The sequence below is a fragment of the Hetaerina americana genome, unplaced genomic scaffold (assembly GCF_022747635.1).
Source record: "Hetaerina americana unplaced genomic scaffold, ioHetAmer1.1.p SCAF_12, whole genome shotgun sequence".
Classification (NCBI taxonomy): Eukaryota; Metazoa; Arthropoda; class Insecta; order Odonata; family Calopterygidae; genus Hetaerina; species Hetaerina americana.
The window spans coordinates 32,427,938-32,449,956 of NW_027286292.1; the positions used below are offsets into that span (position 1 = coordinate 32,427,938).

The following is a 22,019-nucleotide window of genomic DNA, read 5'->3' on the forward strand; positions in this document are numbered from 1 at the left end:
CTCCAGCCGGCTGATGCCGAGTCATAAGATAAACAAAGATAACCGAAAGAGGGCGAGTAAGACCGGCAAGTGTAAAGAATGGCAAAAACCGTTTAATCCAGATGCGTAAAAATATACCAACACGAAATTCCAGAAATACACAACAACATGGCTACCGTTTTGAATGAGAGAGCGGCCGGAAAATATATGAGACGACACTGATTGGTATTCCGTTATATTTTCGCAACTGCATTCGGTAGAAATCAGCGCAACGATAAATTTAACCGAGATTCGCCAGGCCCTAACATAATTCAGAAGTGTAAGCTGACTGAACCATCAATCCACCTGAACCGAATACATAATAAATAAATATTTCACACCGCTATATTTAAATTGCTCTTCTCCACTTGAACAACTCGCGAACATAGTGAAACCCAGGTAAAAAACGCCGAATGTTTCGATATGAGTCGTGGTATTTTCGGGAATGTGCGCTTCCAAGCTGCGGTCAAAAAACCAATAGAGGGCGAATATGTTGTTGGTTGTAGAGCATGATCAAGATGCACACAATCATATAGTAAGAGCAAGGAAGATGAACTAACTTCATTATGCTGCCCTGTGCCCATTATCCTCGCTTTTTTTAAAAATGTTCAACATTTAATTTTGCTCTCAACACGACTGTTTTACCTCACTCGCTATTGTGAATGAATACACCGTCAGGAAACTTCACACACACCCCATCAAACCACCCAAAACTAAAGATTTCGAATCTGAATAACCAATAATTCCTAGGTGTCGGGCACATAACAAATGTACCACTTGTCTCAAGGGTCTCAAGGGCAAGGGTTGCACGGTAAGGTTATAGGTCATAGGCCACCTGCCCTCACTAAGGTCGCACCGAGGATGCAGTTTCCATCCTCGGCACAACCTCAACAAAATGCATTTTATAATTATCCGTGAAATCGATTATTTGAATGGGCGATATTAAAACTCGAGAACAAAGACGGGACAATGGGAACATGGAAGACATTTACAGACAACGTGCGTCAAAATTTATGAATTCGAACAAAATTAATCAATATTAGTCGTTTCATTTCGTTTCGTTACATATTTACAGTAATTCAACGTTTGAAACGCGGAATCCTTAACCGGAAATAAGGGACTTTGGTCGATTCAACAGCAATCGAGACAATATGAAAAATGCAATTTTTCCTCAAAAGAAAACTTAGAAATACCACTGTTCCGCTTTCATCTTTCAAGTAAGCAAGGCTAACTTAAGTAGAGGACTTAATTCAGCGATAAGGCTTTTAACCAATCATAACTTTTTATTGGCTAAACATTTATCCAGTAGGCGAAAAAAAAGTAGGCCACAAATGCATTAACCTTTACCTAAATTTTTAAATGAAATGATAATTACGAAACAGATAATACTTAAAAATCTTAATAAGATAAATACCTTTAACACTTTGACGGTAGTATATACATATTCTCTGATTTCATTTCAGCAACATAATATTCACTAAGTTTTGCGAATAAAACGCCGGAATATTTTTCAAACTATTTTGGAGCAATGAGGATACATATTTACAGTAATTCAAAAGACAATTATTCAGCAAATCTCTACCATTATTATACTAACACGTTATCAGACAAAATGTCTAATTAAATTCATCTAGCTGGGAGAAAAACACCACTCATAAAATGAAATTGGAAGGCAACGATAATTTTTTGGATTGTTACCTAACAAGACCTTTTTCACCTGAAGTTGGAAAAGCACACGAAAACTAACATAAGAGTTTCACGATGACCAGTCTACAAGTATAACACTCGTTTCAGAATGAGGAAATAATTTTTTTGGTTTAAAATTTTCAGCATCCCCGATTTGCTGACATTTCGATACGAGGGATTATTGGAAACTTTTAATCAGCACTCAAAATAATCGAGATAAAAACTTAACTTTTATTTGTTATTCTCAAGACTCCACATGATGAGCAATGAAAATTTGCGTTTCCACGGAATATAATTTTTACTGACGTTTCGCTACACTGCAGCATCATCAGGACTAATGTTTATAACGGAATTTCTCCCTTAACTATCCCCCAAAACCCTCTCTACACTCCGAGTTTTACATTTCTCCAATTCAATGAGTTGCAGACTCATGAAGGCAATATGGTTAGTTCGCATTTAGAAATGCCTGAATTGAATTGAATATTGAGCTGCATTACGAACTGCTTGCAAGCACCAATAACAATTCACCGTCACAACACCAAGACGAATAAAAATAATAAAAACACGCAGATTACCTGAGTTACTTCTGCCTTTATTTGAACGAGTGCATGGACGATTTTCCCATGCAAAATAGTGGAGAGCTGCGTAATCCTCAAGACACTTTTCGGCAAGTTATGCAGAAGAAGAATTAAAAATGGGCGATGTTTAATTAATTTGGGGATTTAGATAATAATGACGAATATTCTCGGCGAATGACAATGTCGAATGACGAAAAATTGAGTAGGGGGAGGAATCTTTGTGATGGGCTGGGAGGAAGATTGAGGCGGTAGGATCCCAAACGCGACACAAAGCGGCTGTTGGTGGCGACGGAGAAGAAGTCGGTTGGAGTAGAGGAGGAGAGGAAGTTTGGTGGTGGGGGTATGATGAGAGGTAAAACAAACACAGCCGGTGCGGGGGGCCGAGATGATGTGGCGCCGAGACGATATGGCGCCGGGTCGCCGACATTCGCATCGAATCCGACTCTAGGGCGCTAGACTCCCGGAACTCAAATCGAGCATTTATCGATTCCTCCATAGACTTAGCATTATCGACAATCGATGACAACAATCCTAAGCACCCACATGCAGTATTCTATTTCAATTTCATCATAAGTTTGCTCGATGAAAATTACCTATTAAATTTAGCATTCTACGATGGAATATGAAAGCCTTGTACTCGACTAGAAAACCTAATGAACTAAATTACGCTAACCACTTAAGTTTCTACAATAACCATTACACACCTCGTCATGAAAACGAATGCCCTCTAAAGAAGTTAAATAAGATGTGGGAAAAATAAGGGTAGAAGAAATTGGTTGATTGGGAGGAGAGGTCACTTAGGAGGTCATGGCACATGGTTGTGGTTAAAAAAAATATTATATCACCAGCCCATCAGCCTTATTACCTTTAACTTCTGGAAATATATGTTGAGATAATGAAACGCTTTGAAAGTTCCGGAATAATTTCATTGGAATGATTATTTATGAGAATATCTCCTATTATCACCGAGGATATCTGTCAGCGTCAGCCAAATTATTATCAACAGATGATAGCAGTTGTCCACGCAAGCATTTAAACACTTGTCCTGAGGAAATATCACTATCAATTAGATATGCTACTATTATGAGTACTAATGACAGCAGTCAAGTAAACCCTTAAATAATACGAATTATTTAGAAGTCATTTTTGGATCAATGTAAAATGATATAGCTCAAGTAAAAACAATCAAACGAATCAACCTTATTTGGGAACACACTAAAATTAAGAGAAAAATTAGGCACAAATAATAAAGAATACGGTATCTCTCAACTATGAGGTAACACTTGAAATACGACTGTAACAAATGCAAAGAAAAGGATTTGAAAAAAGAACGGTTTGAAATGACTAATGAAATAGGATGGCACATGTTCATCTGAAGAAGACGGGAGCTTGACGAATTTCGGATATAAAAAAGCATGAAATTTAATTCGAGTCGACACGACGGGAACACCTATAACCCGAGTTCGTCAGGTAAAGGGGGAGCTTGAGGCCTCATTGTTCCCCTAATTTTCATGCATGATTATGAAAGCCGAGCAATTGCGTCTGGCCTGCCGTCAAATACATTCTCTCACCAATCGGTGTCTGTGACAATCGATATTTTCGAATAGAATAGGAACTGCGCTCCCAGACAGAATTGCGTTGTTTCAGGCGTAAAATGGCGAAATTGGAGCATAATGACCATAGAAAAGCATTTTTCCACTACATAAAAATTTAAAATCGACCAGGTTTCGATGTGCTACATCATTTTTAGGTGAGAATAATGTAAAACATGGCCTCAATATGATGTAGTTTAACGAAACATCTAGTGGAATGCTATTATACGAAAGTGCTCTCTTGCCGGCTCCATTCCCACAACACCTGCATGTCGCGTAAATAGAAACGAAGGAAGTCCTCTTAATGATAGCGTTAGGCCGAGTAAGTTGAAGCGCACGCGTTAATCGGAAAAAATATGTAGACTTCAACACTGTCTCATTACTTCCGTAGCAACCCTACAATTATCATATCAAGGACTTCATGATTTTCAATGGAGCGAAGATGCAACGCTCCAGCGGATTTCTAATTAATTCAATCAAGAATTGGTATTTCTATTAGGTAGATCTTATTGGTATATAATTAGGTAGATGAAGGCTAGTGGTCATCTACCCGATTCCAGAATTGTGTGGGAAAGCGCCAAATGATGCACATTGAGTTTCAACACAGGACACTAACGAAATGAAAACTCTGACAAATCCTATTAACAATGTTAATGGAGAGCCGATTCTAAACGTGAAATGCCTGTAGCCAGCATTAAATGGATCTCTCGACTACACGTCAATTTCAGGCATAACAAAATGCAGGGGTTCTTATTTCTCACGACCACCAACCTTGAAAGAATTCACTATTAAACATTATTTAATCAACTCATACAGACATTTTTGACATAAAATTCCAAATTTTAAAAACACTCGAAACAAAATATGCAAGTCAAACCATACAAATAACTCCTATTACATATTTAGGAATAATGCTCTAAATCTTGATCCAGTACCCACAAATCTAAATTGACTTCATTACAGATTTTGACCTCAGGGTAACTCATTCGGGATTTATTGAAAATTTCAGAATACTATTTTTGAAATACGTTTTATCGAGTAGGATTATGGCAAATGGGCTAACCGGGACACGTTTTCTGTCATTTTTTTCTTTATACTCGGTGCCTAAAACACTTAATATTACTTCTAGTAGCAAATAACGTATAATTTAAATAGGTGAATATATTGCAGATGCAATGAAATGCTGATATTTTGAAGTATTTCGCCGACAGCTCAGTACATCACATGCATGTTTTTCTGATGAAGAGGTGAGTAATTTAAAATGAAATGCATGCACAATCATTTCACAGTTAATCCTTTGTATTGAAAATACAATGTTATTCTTAATGCTTATAATTACACAACACCTGTTTCTTCTAAAGAAACGAAGTACACCACGATTCTAGTTGAAGTCCAACTCCCCCCCCCTACGTTAATATATGACAATAATGAAGTAACATCCATAACCCTCCACCGTAACGGTAGTATCATACCATTTGCACACGCGAAAACGTAATATGTTATTTCATTTATAATACTTAGGTATTGCATGAAAATACTTTAAAAAAATCCTATTGCACACACGCCAGTTGTACATAGCTTGTCAATATCGTATTAATCTAATAGTATGTCACCATAATCAACTTGTCCTATACATCATAACAAGTTACAACACTTCATCAAAACCAAAGAGTCAATTTTCAGCCTAAATAAACCAAAAACAAAATTTATCCCTTCAAACTTCCAAGACTTCCCTCGAGTAAAATATCAGGAACAAGCAGGCTGGCCATACTTTTCATTTGGTGTGTCCTATTGTATGGTACGCGCCACACGTGTATGAATTCTCAAATTAAATCACATAGGTCTTCATATCACGTACTTACACACACCATATTTGCTATCTGGTGTTAAGTGTACAAAAACAGGATTTTCATAATAGTTCCCAAAAAAGGAGAAACCAGGTGTGTGCGCGCATGCTTGCAAGTGGATTTGGTGAAATAGAACCACGTATACGAATGAATCCCGCAAGTGCATAAATTTTCATTTCGTAACATATGCTAATGATTGAAAAGGCAAAAAGAACTAAGGAAAGGATTCAAAAGTTTGCGACCATAATAATAAACAAAGCGCGAATGACTTGGTTGTCAGCCGATGAGGGTAACAAGAAAATGAGCTTTGATTGAATGATTGAGAAAATAAGCGAATCGCTTTCGATATAGCATATATTGGTCAAAAACCATCCGGACCAGCATAAGCATTCTTAAGTTGATGGTGACCATATTTGTGTAAGTGCAGTAGATAATATTTACTCTGACAGAATACCATGCTAAACTACGTCATATAGAACTCAATTTATTAGTACTAATTTATTTCTTAAAGTAATTAAAATTTTAAGACTTGAGTGATCTTGAGGAAAGCAGATTGATTTTAATTACCATTAATCCGATGATTTTGTTATAGTTTCACACCATCGCAGGATGTGTTAACTCGCCGATAGATGACGGAATTTACTATAAAGGCCCCATAAATAAACATTCGACGGGGATATTCTGTAACTAATATTTTTTAACGGGAACTTCGATAACAATACATTTCATGTTCTCCGTATCTGGGTCGAGTGGAATAGCCCTAAGTGTGCCGGGTAGTGGGGGGGAGAGAGATGGGCGGGGTGGACTCAAAGCGGGAGGGATTTGAGGCTTGACTGCTTTCGGACGAGAGCGGAAGGGTTGCGGAAGATGCGTGTGGTTCTCGGCAGGACGCGCGGCGAGAAGGCGGCACGGAATTACTCGTGCGGGCATGCTTGAAGAACCGAAGGGAAGATGACTCCGGCAACGAAGAGTGATGCAGAAGGTAAGAGGTGGCTGGGAATGGAGACAGGGACGGGGGGAGTAAAAGGGAATGGGGGTTGTGGGAGGCAGTTGGGGTAGGATAAGGAAGGGGTTGGGGGAGGGAATGATAAGGGTCGATGGCGTAGGGGAAGCGACCGGGTGGGCGGGGTACGGGGAGGTGAGGTGAGGACTGGTTGTGGGGGGACGGAGAGTGGGTGGAAGGCAGAAATGTTGAGAAGAAGAGAGAAGGGCGGGCGGCGAGCAGGGAATTATAAGGTCGTGGAAAGGGAGACGGTGGAAGAGTGGAAGTGGGAGGGAAGGCGAGTGAGTGAGACACCCAGCTTTCTCAGAGAGCTCGATCCACATGCTTCGACCGAGATGGCCAACCTGAATACTTGGGGGGGCTGACGAACGAGTTGATACGTTTTTTGTCTTTTCCGCCGCCGAGCTTCGCCTTTACGCGGCTCACGGCATTGCCGCAGTTTTAAATTAGGACGCCGCTTCCCAGAGACTCTCTCGAGGAATAGGCACTGGCAGATTTTTATGGCCCGTGCACCCCTCGAGGTGAAGGAACTGCGGGAGGGGGGGCAGATGAACGGAGCCAGAGGATTGATTTTTATGATACATGGACTCGCGCATCACGCGTGCGGATAAAATGCAGTTATAGGAGCATGTACAGACGAGGCAGACGTTGATGCAATGTACGCTGCCAATTAATAAATATAAGAGCGCTCGTTTGATTAATCTAATTTTGGGTAATCGGCTCCGTCCTAATAATTAGCTCAGATCATTATAACACTCGTTGCCGTGATTGGACTCGAAACCCCAACCTTAGCTAATAGGATAGCGCATAAGACTCCACGATAAACGTTGACAAAATTCTAGGGTTCAGGGCAAAGTGATCTCGACGATACATGATAAAGGAAATCGAAGGCTAGCTACAGAGACAAACCCAGATACAGCATGCGAGACCATCACGTGTGAAACAGTGATGAACAAGAGGGGCAGTAATTGGCCAAAATTGCGACTGATAAATTGGCGATTTCATGACGATTCCTGGAAACAGGAAAATACAGATCCCCAGTTAAAACTAACATTATCACAAAGAAAAAGTAATGAATTTTGTTATTCACCGCAGCCAATGATATGTATTTTTATTTGTCCCGGACATGTATTTAACAAAGAATATCCAAATAAATTGAGCATTTTGAAATATTTCCAGCAATAATGAAAAGATTTGTTTAGAATAGTATTTTGAGTTCAAAATCAACCATCGCTGGCCACATGAACCAGTCAGTCATTACACAAATTAATGCGAAAAATTAAAAAGAAAACATTTTCCACAAAAAAAACGCACTCGATTTTTGTCCAGTTAGCAACGCTGAAAACAAAAATAAAAACAAATTCCAATTTATTGGTATTAAAGGTTCACAAGAATATGCGTTACACTCCAGTTCTAACATTTATTTTAAACCTCGAAACTGGAATTTCAAAGCTAAAATGCACTCTTCTTTCGGACACAGGCCGAGGGCAGGAGGCAACGGGATGAGAAATTATGGAACGGACAAAGACACATCCGATTGAAGTTTTTCCATCGGCGGGAGTATTTCCTTAGCGGAGAATACAGCAGATTGGGGGCCGTGTGGGGGGAGGGATTCTGAATTTATCCTCCCGCCCTCCCCTCCAACCCCACCTACAGCCCATTTCCCAGCTCCCCCTGCATTGGCTACACAACCGACGCTCAACTTTACACACCGCCTCCCCTCCACACCACTCCAAGCTGCTGCGTTTCCACGGCACGGATCAATACCTCACCATCAACCGACTCTCCCCTGTCCCCGGCACATCCTACCCCGCCGTGCCGCCCCTCGCTCACTCGACTCCACGCTCGCCCTCGCTCGCCCTCGCTCACACACACAAAAACCCAACACGCACGCACACATACATACACACACAACGACCCCTCTATCTCTCACACACACATACTTAAAAACCTTCAACCTCCGCTTCATTGTCCCTCCCCCATTCCGTACATGTGGCAACGTCGCGTCCACCACCGCTCCTGCCCTGCATGACAACACTCTCTCTATCTGTCCCTCCCTCCCGCCGCCTTCGTCACAACCCCCTCTCCCATACGCCATCCACGCGTTCCCACGTGACTCCCGACGCCTCCCCTTCCTCCCACTTCCCCCGCCCTCTTTCGGCTTCTTACACTCTGGTAGAGTGAGGGCTCGCACCGTTCGCGTCGTGCTCTTGTCCGAGGCACAAGGGTGGATGCAGCGAGCGGCACAGGCGGAGGCGTTCGACTCCGGACGGGCGGCCGTCATCGGCGGGCGCCTCCTTGAACGGCGGGTTGGGTGGGGTGTGGAAGGGGTGACGAGACGGGGTGAGGGACCGGCAGGAGAAATCCCGCGGGCGATGCAAGGTCGGTCAAAATGAGAGAGAGAAAAAATCTGGGAAAGGGAGATGAGTTTTAAATGCGCCTACCAGTATACTCGGCTCGCGCGATCGTAAAAATGAGGGAAGTTTCCCAGATTTACCATCCCGCGCGAAAATTCATGATTTAATGCCATGTTAATCAGGTCATAATCAAAATTTAGATTTTCGAACATGGAAAACATTAACTCAACCCCCAGAGTGTGAAGGGAGAAACAAAATTCATTCGTTTGCTGGACATGATTATCATCGAACAAATACGTATAATAAACAGAAAATCTGACGCTAATTTACGACAAATAAATACGGGCATACATATGTTGTACTTGAAATGGGAAACTTGACTACGGTAGGTTTTGCTGTGGCAATAACATATAAGGTAGAATAGCATATATTATCACATAGTGGATCAAGTATCGCATTTCATGAATCAAGATATTTCGGCTCCCCAACTGATTCAGAACTAAAAACAGCATTTTCTTCAATCCGAAACAATGGATGACTGCATTTACAAATTCTTCGACCATCACAATCGAGGTTAAATTTATTGCCCATGATTCTCATTTATATTAGAAGATGGAACGAGTAAACAACAAATTTGAATGAATATATTGCAAAACACATGCCGACTACGGGGTTGCCCAAATACTAGGCTTCCCACCCAGAGGGCTCGAGTTCAAATCCCGGCGGTGTTGAATATTTTTCAGAGGTACCTCGATCCCTACTTGAGGTGCTTGTGGAGGGCACTTTGAGTGAGTACGCCGTCCGTCGGATGGGACGATAAGATGCGGACCCCTTGGCGCCTTTCGTAAACAGTAGGCTAATGCCGACGCCGGGTTTCTCTCCACCCTTCATCCTTTCCTGTTCATCCCCTACGGCGCAAATGACCTCAGCAGTCGGTCGCCTCCCCTAAATACTACTACTACTCCAAATACTATATGCCACGCCCGTGCATTAACGATCAAATAGAATAAAGAAGGCTACAGCAAATTGGGCGTCAAATGAATCCGCTACGAACAAAGATAAAATAGGATAAACGCTAAAGAAACAAGAGATCTCCGATAACCAACACGAGGAAAGTTGAAGATATAGATCCAGAGTTGAAAAACTATTAGGCATAAAATTATGCCAACTGCCAGTTGAAGATTTAACATTGACCACTAAGGAACCGAGGGCAGGCGGTGAGAAAAGACCAAAATAGTGGCGTAACATATAGAAAGCCCTCTACCAAAACAATAAAAATATTACAATGCACAATGGAGGAACATAATTCACGAACAGCTACAGAAGTGTTCCCTTGATGCACTCATTCGGATATCCGAGGTAATTACTGTGAGAAGGGGACATGCGAGCCTAGAAAGCAACCTCGTAATCGCAATTATGCCCCTCAGGTCAAGCACTGAGAGAAAACGGCAGAGATAGGGGTCGGGTGGACGAATAGGGTTGGGAGTAGAATTGGACGGGGGCCGAAGAGGGGTCAAGGGTCACGACGAATCGCAGCGAGGGGGAGAGACGTCCACCGAATAGGAGTAGAGCCAAAAGAGTTTTACATGCTCTCCCCCAGTCGATACCTCTCTATGCGGTGCATATATTTGGATATTTTGTATCCTTTCAAGTGATCGATAAATTTATGATCAAGCCGAGGAGCGAAAACAGGCTCATGCAGAAGGCATTCGTTTCCTTTGAATTTCGCCATGACGTAACTACAGGATTAAAAATGGGACAAAAAGCTCAAACTGTGATTTCATGGCAGGAAAGGGTAAATAGAATATGAAGGGAAAGTGTGAAAGAAAATTTGATTGCCGGGGATTTAACAAATTCTAGGGAGTGAGAAAAATCTTCAATATTGGCCGTTTTATTTAGTCGAAAAATGGATTCGGACTGAGCGCATACACAAAAACGTATTAAATACTATAAACCACAACTAAGGTGAAAATAGAGTCGCCGATTGCACTATCAGCGATAAAATCTCGCCGAATACAGACATCATTAAAAATTATTTTTACTATATTTATAATTGCCCTCGTACGCCTTGCCTCCTAACAAAATAACCTGACAACTGTTAACCTTCTTCAATGCCAAAATCACCTTTCCTCCCTTCATGGCGTCCTACATGTTTAATCTTTGCCTACCCCTCAATATCTGGCCAAAGCGTAAACCCTATAATCCCATTCAATATACCATCAGCAATTAAAAAGTTCTGCATAAAATTTCTGAGCTCCTTTCTACATCTGCTTAATACCCCGCAAGCCGCCACAAGGGCGTGTGGCGGGGGGTGTTAAGGCACCATCAGCGATTAAGAAAAAATCCGCATGCAAAAGTCACAAATTCATACAATCTACAAACAAATCATGGTACCCATTCTTGCAAAAACCCTTTCAACCCACACACATGCAAACACACAAACAACCAACTAACATACACATGGACCTACATATATACCTGATGTTTTTGCGATGCTTCACTTTGTTCCGACTGGTAAATTAATTTTTTTTCCATAATTCTCAAGTGCCTTCGGCTTCTTACTAATATGATTCCTGATTGCTCGGGGAAAGAATGAGTATTTGCACATATCTGTACTGGAATCTATCTCCCTTAATTTATCTTTGTGGTCTGACCTACCCAAGTAGTGTACGTAGTGTGTAGTAGATGTAGTGTGGGGCATAATATTTCCTTTAGTGTCACTGTTAGACTCGTTTGTTCTGAGCCTTTCTAAAAGTGAAACTCTCGCTTGTTCTCTTCAATCTCAAGTGGCGCCCAGACCAAATCCCCTGAGAGACCTGTCATAATTGTGTTCTTCTCATAATATATATCCTATGGATTACTTTAATACGTAGATATAAGAATTTGATGTAGATGTAGAATACGGAATTTATATTTGCTCGTGTTAAATTCAATTTTGTAATAAAATGTGTTAGATAAATTTAAGGTCAACTACGAAAAAAAATTAAACGAACAAATGCATTACTGTTGGAAAAAACAGAACAAAATGTTGGAGAAAGAGTCAAAAGAACGAAACATCTGGGCCATAGTACTAACTGGATTGGGCGAAATAAGTAGCCCGTGAAAGAACGAGGCCAGCGAGATACCCTAGAAAACCGCTGAGATAATGAATTTGGAAAAATGGGCCCCAGCGACATGGTACCAGTCGCGTCATGCACAGTCGGCCGAAGTGATTTCCCGCAGCGTAATAACGCTCCAATTATAGGCCATCCAATCACATCACCCGTGCCACACGATGGCATTCCGCCGAATCCTGATACTTCTCGCCGGTTCTCTAAAATTCACTCTACATGATTTTATGGGTGAATCCATCGACAGCGCATTGAACTACCGAACTTTTACTCGGAAATCCTTCCAATCATGTATCCCGCGTCTTCTGCCTGACTAGGGAGTACAGCCACTGGAGCTATTTATCCGTTGGGCATTGCGCAATAAATATCAAATTTTAGATAGAATTTATACAATTGGATTCCGAAGCAAAAGTAGTCTCCTTCACATGAAATAGTTAGGGTCCAAACAACATGCTCTGTAATATTAATCAATACACATAACTTTCGAAAAATGAGAAAAATTCATACAGCACAATTAGGCATAAATAAGTCGGACCCCAAAAAATTAGTTAACTTTTGTACAATAAGCAAAATTCGAAGGCACACGAGAGAATATCGGATTCATAGAGATTCCATAAAAGAGGGAAAGAAGAACCGAACTAGCGACAATCGCTTACAACCTAGAGTTAGAGTTAATGTCATAATAGTAGAAAACCGACAGGTAATAATGGAATATCAAAGGGCAAAAATTCGAGGTGTTGGTGTTGCAAATCAATATGAAAAAGAGAGTTATGTGCTCAAGGATGAACAAAATTAGCTTCTGCTTCACTACAGGCTATGGCCTTCATGAAAAGCTAGCATGTGTATTTTAATGCATGTATGTAGTATTAGCACATAAACTTATGGAAATTGAAAGCATTCATAATTCCTTGGGCCGAGAAAGGACAGAGGGAGCGGGCCTACCGGTCCGAAACCCACCACCCGGTGGAGAAATCGATTACGCCGTATTTGAAAGCCATATATGATCATTACACGGGCCAACGTATTGTTTACTTTTCGAAATATATATAAATAAGCGGTATCCCATCGCGCCATGCCCAAGGAGCTGAACACTTATGAAAATATGCTCCTCAATTCCCGATACTCTCGAGAGATAAAATACTTAAAATTTTTAAATGAATAAAATAAAGGATTCCATGGAAAAGGAAAAATGGTCATCATTAAAGGTGGCAATAACAAAAACGAAGGAACTATAATTTAACGCAGGTAAAGCTGGTAAAACTAACTGAGAAAGAGATCGAAGTAGGCCCAGTAATTTAAACAACAAACTGTGCAAATAAATACCAATAGCATTAAAGACAAAATAAATGAATATCATAAGAGCAACATATGCAAAGGCGAAATAAAACCTTCACGTGCTTTTGTGCACTTTCCTCATGGTCGCGAGACCACCAATCGACAGGCATGATGGGGTAGTGTGGGAAGAGATTGGGGGCGAGGGGGGAAGAGAGGAAAGAAAAGTTCGTCCCTCGTGCGCTTCGAGCGGCGCACACTTTCTCCTTCCACCAGCTTTACCTGCTCGCTTCCCAAGGCTATCTCTCTCGCCCCTCCTCTCTCTCTCGACGACCGACGCATATTTTGGGAACCCCAAACCGACGGGGGCCTCGAAACTATGCAACTCTTAGAACTCCCTTCCACTCCACCCCCCCGGACCAATCATCCCCCCGAAAACCAGCCAGACCGCCCTCCCGCTCACAGCTACACAACGGCCACACTCCCCCCTTCCCCGTCCCGAACATAAGCGTCGACCTCCTCCAGAGGCGACCCACAAGAAGCGGTGTTGCCAAGATTTCTCAGAGAGGACGTAGAAAAAAAGGGTAGATTTCGAGGGAGGGGGGGATAGGGATGCACTGAGGGAGGAGAGGGAGGGAAGAGAACGGAGGGAAAGGAAGGAGAGCTGAACGGGAATGAGTTGCGGAGGGGAGGAATTTATGACAAAGTAGGGAGGGAAGAAGCATTCGCCGGGCGGAGCTAAGGACGCAGACCTAGAAAAAGTGAGCCGTGGGAGAATGAAATGGAAGCAGGGGATGTGAGAGACCAGGGACGGTGGAAGGGAATAATCTAAAAATTATTTACCGATGCCATTACGTTCTGAACAAAACACAGCTATTCGTGTGACCCGTGCTTCGATCGTCAATTTTAAAGCCGGCGAAGGAATTAATGGCTATGCGAGGACGAGCTGAGGAATACAAAGAACATGACACTGCTCATTTTACGAGCGAAACGCACGTAGCTCGCGCTGATTTTGACAGGTGACGTTGAAATTTCGTGATTCTGGACGGATCGGATTGGAACGAGTGTCGGTCGATGGACATTTCGTAGTTAATTTTTTTCAACGGTAACTGCTGACGCACTGACTCATACAAAACCACTTATAAAATGCACTCAGGTACGCTATACTAAATAAAAAAACGGTAACATTGATTGAAATATAACTAAATAGTAGGGGGCGTTAAATAATAAATACATGAATAATGTACTATGCAACCAGCCCAACATTTTATCTCAGAGGAGCAAACAATTACGATTCAACTTTATTTTTCGACAGCTAATTCAACCATCGAAACAAGTCAGCCATTATATCAAGGTTATGCGCACAAAGACACCCAGTCAGATAAGAGATAAAATTTTCCGATTGATTGGCGAGATATGATCGCCCAGACAGCCACATGTTGAAAAGGTGAACTAAAATGGGTTTACCGCGATGGATATTGAACATCTTACATTTTTACTCACCGACCAAAACACTATACTGTCGCAATGTGAAAACAACGAAAAAAATGCCAGAAACCATAGTTCAACTCCTAGTTGGAGAGAAGCGACTGCGACATGGATATGACCCAGCGGAGTGGCCGCGAGAAGTCTTCATTTCGGGCGAAATTGAGGCCAAGAGATCAATACACCCCCTCTGAGGAGTCGGGGTTGAGGGCACGACTGATATTCTGTAGAGGGAGAGTGGGGCGCAAGACGGGGAGGCGGAATGAGGTGGGGGTTAGAAGGAAGTTAATGCAGGAAGGAGGATAGCTAGAGAATGCGAGCGGCGGTGGTGACACAGGGATGACGGAGAAAAAGAGAGAGAGGGGCCACTCGCAGGTTGAATGAACTGTCACACGCGCGCATTCACGCTCGTCCGTCACATTAGTCGACCCGCTTTCCTATTACAAATCCTAATACTTACGCCGAGCAGGGAGGCGTGAGATGAGGAAGAGGGAGCCCTTAGCTGGTATCTCGGAGGACTTCATTTCAAACATCTCAATTAAAGATAAGACTCCGTACGCATACCCTTTTTGAACGCTATTCGTATCTCTTTATATCATCGGAAAATATGTGTACCCCAGGAAAGAGATAAATTGTGCATTGTAATTAATACATCTCATTGTTGGAAAAATCAAAAGAATAAGTTCGACCGTTTCCTAATTAAAAGCGGTCGAAATCATAGACGAAGATAAAATTATATCTGTGAGAGGAGGGGAGAGTTGGGAGGGACATCATGGAGCGAGCGAGGGTGGGGGAAAGGCCGGGGCGAGGGAGGGAGACGAGTTTGGGGTGAGCGAGCGCAAGCCGCGTGGCGTATTGATCTGGATCCGCTGAAGGGGAGGGCGGAGGAGAGGTTGCGGGGAAAGAGGGAATGGGAAGGGTGGCTGCTTACACTTCAGAAAGGAAGCGAGGATGCCTAATAACGGTGGTTTCTAAATTTAAAGACGCACGGATCACCCCCGCCTGGCACCCCATTTGACGCAACATGACGCTTCAACCCCCTCCTCACGCGTCATGCACCGATAGCATGACGGGCGAAACCGTGGGCACCGCGCGGGTGGATCGCCGACGGAAAAGCGAGATACAGGAGGTGGGGGGAGCGGGACGGCGCAGCAAAGCGGGGCGGGAGACGGGACCTCTCGTGCGCCACCCACATTTGCATGCACCTCTTTTGGTGGTGCCCCAACTCCCCTCGCCCGCGTACCCTCCCACACCTTCTCCCCCCTTCGACTCCCAAACACTGTGGCCATCTTTCGGCGCATCCGACGGCTCAACCCCGCGACGGGCGACAAATTCGAATCGCTCGATACCACGGCGGCGTTCCAGCACGCACTTAACAGTTATGAGCACATTCATGAATCTGAAATTCTACAGAATATAAAATATTCCCCTTAAAACTCCCCGTTGCGCGCAAGACTTAAAAACACACAAGACACCGACAAAATTTCTATTAGATATCATAATAATGGTCGAAGGCCTCAATGGGATGCAATAAGCCACCCGAAACCAAAATATTTATCTATTCTCTCCTACAACAGGCACCATTTGGAATAAAGCACCAATTACTCCGTCTCGAGAGGCACTGCTATGTAACATTTAGGAGCAGAGAGGGATATGAGTGCTTGATAAATAAAACCATGCGCACCATTTGGCAACAAATATGGTATTTGAAAAGACCAACCAAATACCAAAGGAGATATTGTAGGAGTAAGGGAGAGCCTATATTAGATTCCGATTACTTGTCAGAAATAATTATCGAAATAAGAATATAACGGGAGCTACTAGAATATGCGCGCGGTTTTCAGTTGTAGGCTATAATTTGATATAGGAAAAGCGGTCCACTGATGACGACAGCTAAGACTCCATACCAGAGGGCCACCATAGTACCCACTCGAGTTCATGACGAAGTAAAAAAAATTGGTTAGTTCACGATGTTAAAATCACATGCAGAGAGCGCTCCACTACGCTTTCTGCACACTCCATTTACTTTTAAATGATAGTTCGTCGGTACTTGACGGAATCATCCAAGTAAACGCCATCCCATTGGATCTGACTCATGTTTCCATTGAGAAGTCTTCGATAACTACGTTCCACCGCGCTGCACCATCCGACGCAAAACTAGTACGCAATGACCCGGACTGATCAAGGAAAATCCATTCAACCACTGCTGTTTATCCGCCGGTCTGAGTGCCACTGGGCAAAGGTCTACAAAATGGTGAACATACTACAGGACGCGCCACTCACATTGGCAGCGTCCAGGATTATGACCCAGGAAAAGTTCACTTCTACAGCCCATTTAATTTAGTGGCCACCGATCAGTGTGAATTCTTTCATTTTTGTGTCAATTACGTGTAGCGACTTAACTGACCATAAGTGGTCCAGGGCGAAGGCCTTCAAAGTCAAATAGCCATCATCATGGAATACAATTTATATGATGTTTCTACTGATTTTAAAGGACCATTCCTGGAGGTCTCGTAAAATGTAGTCAACTTCAAATTAATTTTAGAGTATATCACATTATATTCCTGTTAATTCATTATAACTAGACTCTTTAGCGGTTCTGGTCCCACATTCGAACTGCATAACCAATGATACGTATTATGGTTCTGACAAACATTTGTGAAACGTAAGAAGTGGGCGGAGATTCCTAGAGAAGGAAGCGAACTTCCGCGAAATGAAAAATTGAAACCAGTGCGTGGGCGGGATGTGAAACGAGAGTCCTGCGGGGGAAGGTGGTGGGAGATAGGGCGAAGAGGGTGTAGATTGTGCGGGATGGCAGCGGGGTGAGAGAGACAGAGACTGCCGTCTACCTTTGTGACGGGCGTACGTTGATATGACTGAGAGGAAGCACGATTGTAGCAGTGTTCGTGTCGAAGTTACAACCGCGATGGAGGGGATGAGCTCTTCCGAAATGCGTAATAGAACGTAGCAGTTCCAAGGGGGAGAATTGGAGCTATTGGATGCCATCGAGTTAACCTAGGTCATTGTAATCAAGATCGGGATGATGCGGTAGCTAACGTGCTGGCTTCCCGACCGAGCGCCCGGGTTCGAATCGTGGAGGTTGCAGATATTTCTGATACTGGTATCTCGATCCCTATAAGAGGTGTTTTGAGGAGAGCACTTTGAGTGAGCACGCCGTCCATCGGATGGGAGTCACGAATGGTGAGTACATTTCGTTAATAGTAAGCTAATGCCGACGCCGGGTTTCTCTCTCCCATCCTCCTTTCCCATCTACCCCTTATGGCGCAGATGACCAAGTTTTGTGAAGCAAGTTTTGTATTTTTTAAGGTATTTTGCCTCCGAAGATGCGATGCCCTAGTGTAAAATTGGTTACACTTCCATGCACGAATATTTTGTCTACAACCACTAGACTATAAAATTTAGTCTCAATCAATGGCGTCTACGCTTGAAAGAGGACTCCTACCTGTAGCAGGCGAAACCGCCAAGGCCATCGCCCACGAGATGGCCTGTCCACACTTCTGAGACAAATTACCTCGAAGGAACACTAGGTCGGCCAATGAAGATGAAATAAATGTCAAGGCCCACCAGGTCGCTCTAGCCCTGTCTCAGAAGCAAAAACAACAGCAACGGTGTGAACCCGTTTCCCTTCAGACAAAAACAAACCAACCGAGATGGCGTACGAGTGCGTGGCGACGTGGCTGCCTGAATTTACGTAAAACCTCATGGCGCACGGAGCACACATCGTAGACGATGTAAGTGTAATTTCAGCCGGAGGAGAGATAGATACTTAACCGTACATATGAGAGATAGATACTTAACGTAACAGCGTCGGTCTTCGGATTTTCTATCAAATATCACTAGCAAGTCTTGATGGCCGAGGAGACCAGGCAAAATTTCAACTCAAGCTTAAAAATGAATAGGATGCATATCGCCAAGCTCTCAACTTGAAGCATAGGAAAGGTGGAATTACCTAAAAAAACAACATTCGCGATGTAATAACCATCACAGCCTATAGTGCCCATGTACAAAATTACACTCGATTCGTTAGGATTCTTTCGGCTAACTCGTCACAGATGCCTAAAATTCCTACAAATAATTATGGTTGCATCGCAGCATTCATTTGAAGTATTAATGAATTCTTTGAATAAAAATATACCAATTTAATTGCAGTTGGTTAATAATTTTCGTACAGTGCACTGGAAGATATAACAACTCTAATACTAATTTTACATGAAATAAACAATAATTGATCAGAAGTCCTACTTTTGATTTAGATGAAGAGTCGAGACCCTATCTCGACGATAAAACTACCTCCACGAGTGGTGCGATGTCATCAATGTATAGGCGCTTATGAATAGCCATGCAGTGTGACCGAAGCGTCAACGACGAAGCGGACAATTTAAAGGGCTCATGTGGTTATAACGTCCACATTACTGAAGTGTAAGCCAACATGCTGTGCCCAAGAAAATCCTTCACATATATAAAATGAAATACCTTGGAAATCTAGGCTGCAAACCTCTGGGGCAAGTGTTAGCGCTCCGAAAATGAGATGAGAAAAAATTTTTAACCGTAGTAGTGTATTCAAAATGACGCTAACAAAATGCCAACCCAGTTCGTATAAGTTCAGCAAATTGTGGCCCGATGCAAATCGACCAAATCGCAACATTGGCATGCGCCAGTATTGCTCATACGAATTGGCTTAACTCTCTGGTTGCACCGATATTCAGGCCCTAGAAAGGCTCAAAGTGGGGATTTTGTTATATGCCATTAACGTGCTCGAATAATCCTCCCTATATCTTTGCTAGTCATATGCGCACAACAACAACGCTTTTTTTGAACTAAAGGGCGATGTCACATGCACATCGCACGAAACAGAATCAACGGCGTTATTGCAAAGAACTAATCCGTAACAGCAACGTTTTTTTAACTGAAGAGCGATGTCGCCAGCACATCGCGCGAAACAGAATCAACTTAGGTATTGAAATAACTAATCCGTAATCGTTTATTCTCGGCTCTCCGCCGACGGCACAGGACGCAGGCTGTATCACAGCAAAGGGAGGGAAGCAAGAGCCAACGGATAATATGCGTAATTGAGTAGGCGACCGCTACGTGTCAACTAATTTCGTAGAGAAATACGCTGCTAAAAACGCCAACATTGAAATCCCCTTACAGCCTCCCAATATTCCTGCATGAGTCGGAAAGATGTTCGCCTTGCGACAGGCTGTTGTACGCGCGTGTGTTATTCACTGGGAGGACTCAATGAAGACAATTACCATGATTCGAGTCGTCAGTGCAAGGATCACCGGAGCGATCAAGGCAGGGACCGATTGGTCATCCCGTTTGGGACACCCCAAGGATAACGCTCCTGGGTCAACGGGGGAGATGGCCCGGCAATCGGTGAGTGGGAGAAGCCTGAGGCGGAGGTCCGCCTAATAACCCTTTTCTTCTCACGGAGTTACATCGGATTTTAATTCCTCATGCACCCACCGTACCAGTAAACAAGGATCGATCATTAGGCGATCCCCTCTCGCCAAGCTCTATACCGCTCGAGCACGAAAAAGCAGTAGGGAGCTACGAGCGTCATCAAAACGAAAATCCATCAAGTTTTTCATTGAGAGAGTAATGATGAGTTTTCCGCTTCGAGATTAAAAAAACCCGAACTTTAAGTGACGCAGCAGGGGTCTGCCCACTGCAAAAAAATAGAACTTCGCGATACTTACTCAAACGTGCCATAAAACATCAATCACCTATTGCGCCGGGTCTTGGTATCAGTAGAATCATCAGAATAAGATATTTTACCCCGAGACATTAAATTACAGCCTAATAAGGCGATTACACGTTTTACCTGCGAACTAAACCGAGGAAGATATTATGAAATGGTCAAACTCATGCCATTTGTGACAAAATATTAGTACACTTAAGTTCCACAAGGGCAAAGTAAGCAAATAATTGAGGTTACATGATTCCCGAAGCAATATTTTGGGGAAGTGGTGTTTAGACTGAGGATTTTGGATAAAGTTGCAAGGGGAAAAGATTGGATAAAGTAATGCAATGTACCCTACGGGAAAAGGTTGGACTCCATCTCAATTAACCAGGATTTACCAAATCTCCTCGGGAAAATAGGAGGGAATTCAGGCGGGTCACTGCGCACTAGCACAAAGAAGGAACTGGACACAATTGGCTGACTGGATGAGAGAGCAGACGATAAACTGCGGTATATATTTAAGTATACTGAAATTTACACGTCATGAAAACTTGCCACGGTTTAACTGCTCACCTCCGAATCATTAATATAATGGCGAACAACTAGATTGCAGGTAGACACCCCGCTTCATTTGGTCGCATGACATCGATGCACCACAATATACGAAGGAAAAAAAACGTATTGCAGAAGATTCAAATACACAATTACGTAAGCTCTTTAACATCGTTCTTTTTAAACATTTTTGACCATATGTCGACACAACCCGCTCATTGAATGCTCACAGCCAACGGGTGGTGCGCATTTTCTCCGCAATTAAAGAAGTGACACCGTCGCACAGCATTGAGCACTAAAATATTGCTATTCAACCACCACCCATTTCAGTTATTCTTGCTCATAATTTAAGAGAATAATGTAAATTACCGTTGAAATTGTAACAGAGTTACCATGAAAAAACAAATGTAAATTTTCACATGGCTCCGCATTCTTAATAATCAGAAAAAAGTCACATACATTCATGTCAAGGAGGCGAGAGAGGCAACTAGCCGTAACGAATTTTCAAGGCTGTAGTTGATAAATCGAAAATTTAAACAAATATGGGATGCATCTCCCCGCAATCGGATGAACTGCAGACTGACGGGCGATGGACGGACGAGCTGTTCCGTAGTAGGTGGCGTGGATATGCGCTTGAAGGATGAAAGTTTACTATCGGGAGGAGAGAGCGTGGGAGGGAGAGTACGAGGGGGATTTCCTTCGTGAATGAAGAGTTCGCTCCGAGGAAGAGAGCCCTCTATGCGCGCTAAGGCGAGGCTAACGACGTACAGAATCGCTCTCTCCTACTGCGGCCTAAAAACGGCTAGATCGGACCG

The 22,019-nt window shown here is 43.0% G+C and overlaps 1 protein-coding gene across 5 annotated transcripts in view; it reads right to left on the reverse strand.

The window, feature by feature from the left end:
- The window catches only part of Ssdp (Sequence-specific single-stranded DNA-binding protein), a 155,624-nt gene that overhangs the window by 114,563 nt on the left and 19,042 nt on the right, over positions 1-22,019 (reverse strand). The window lies entirely within an intron of this gene.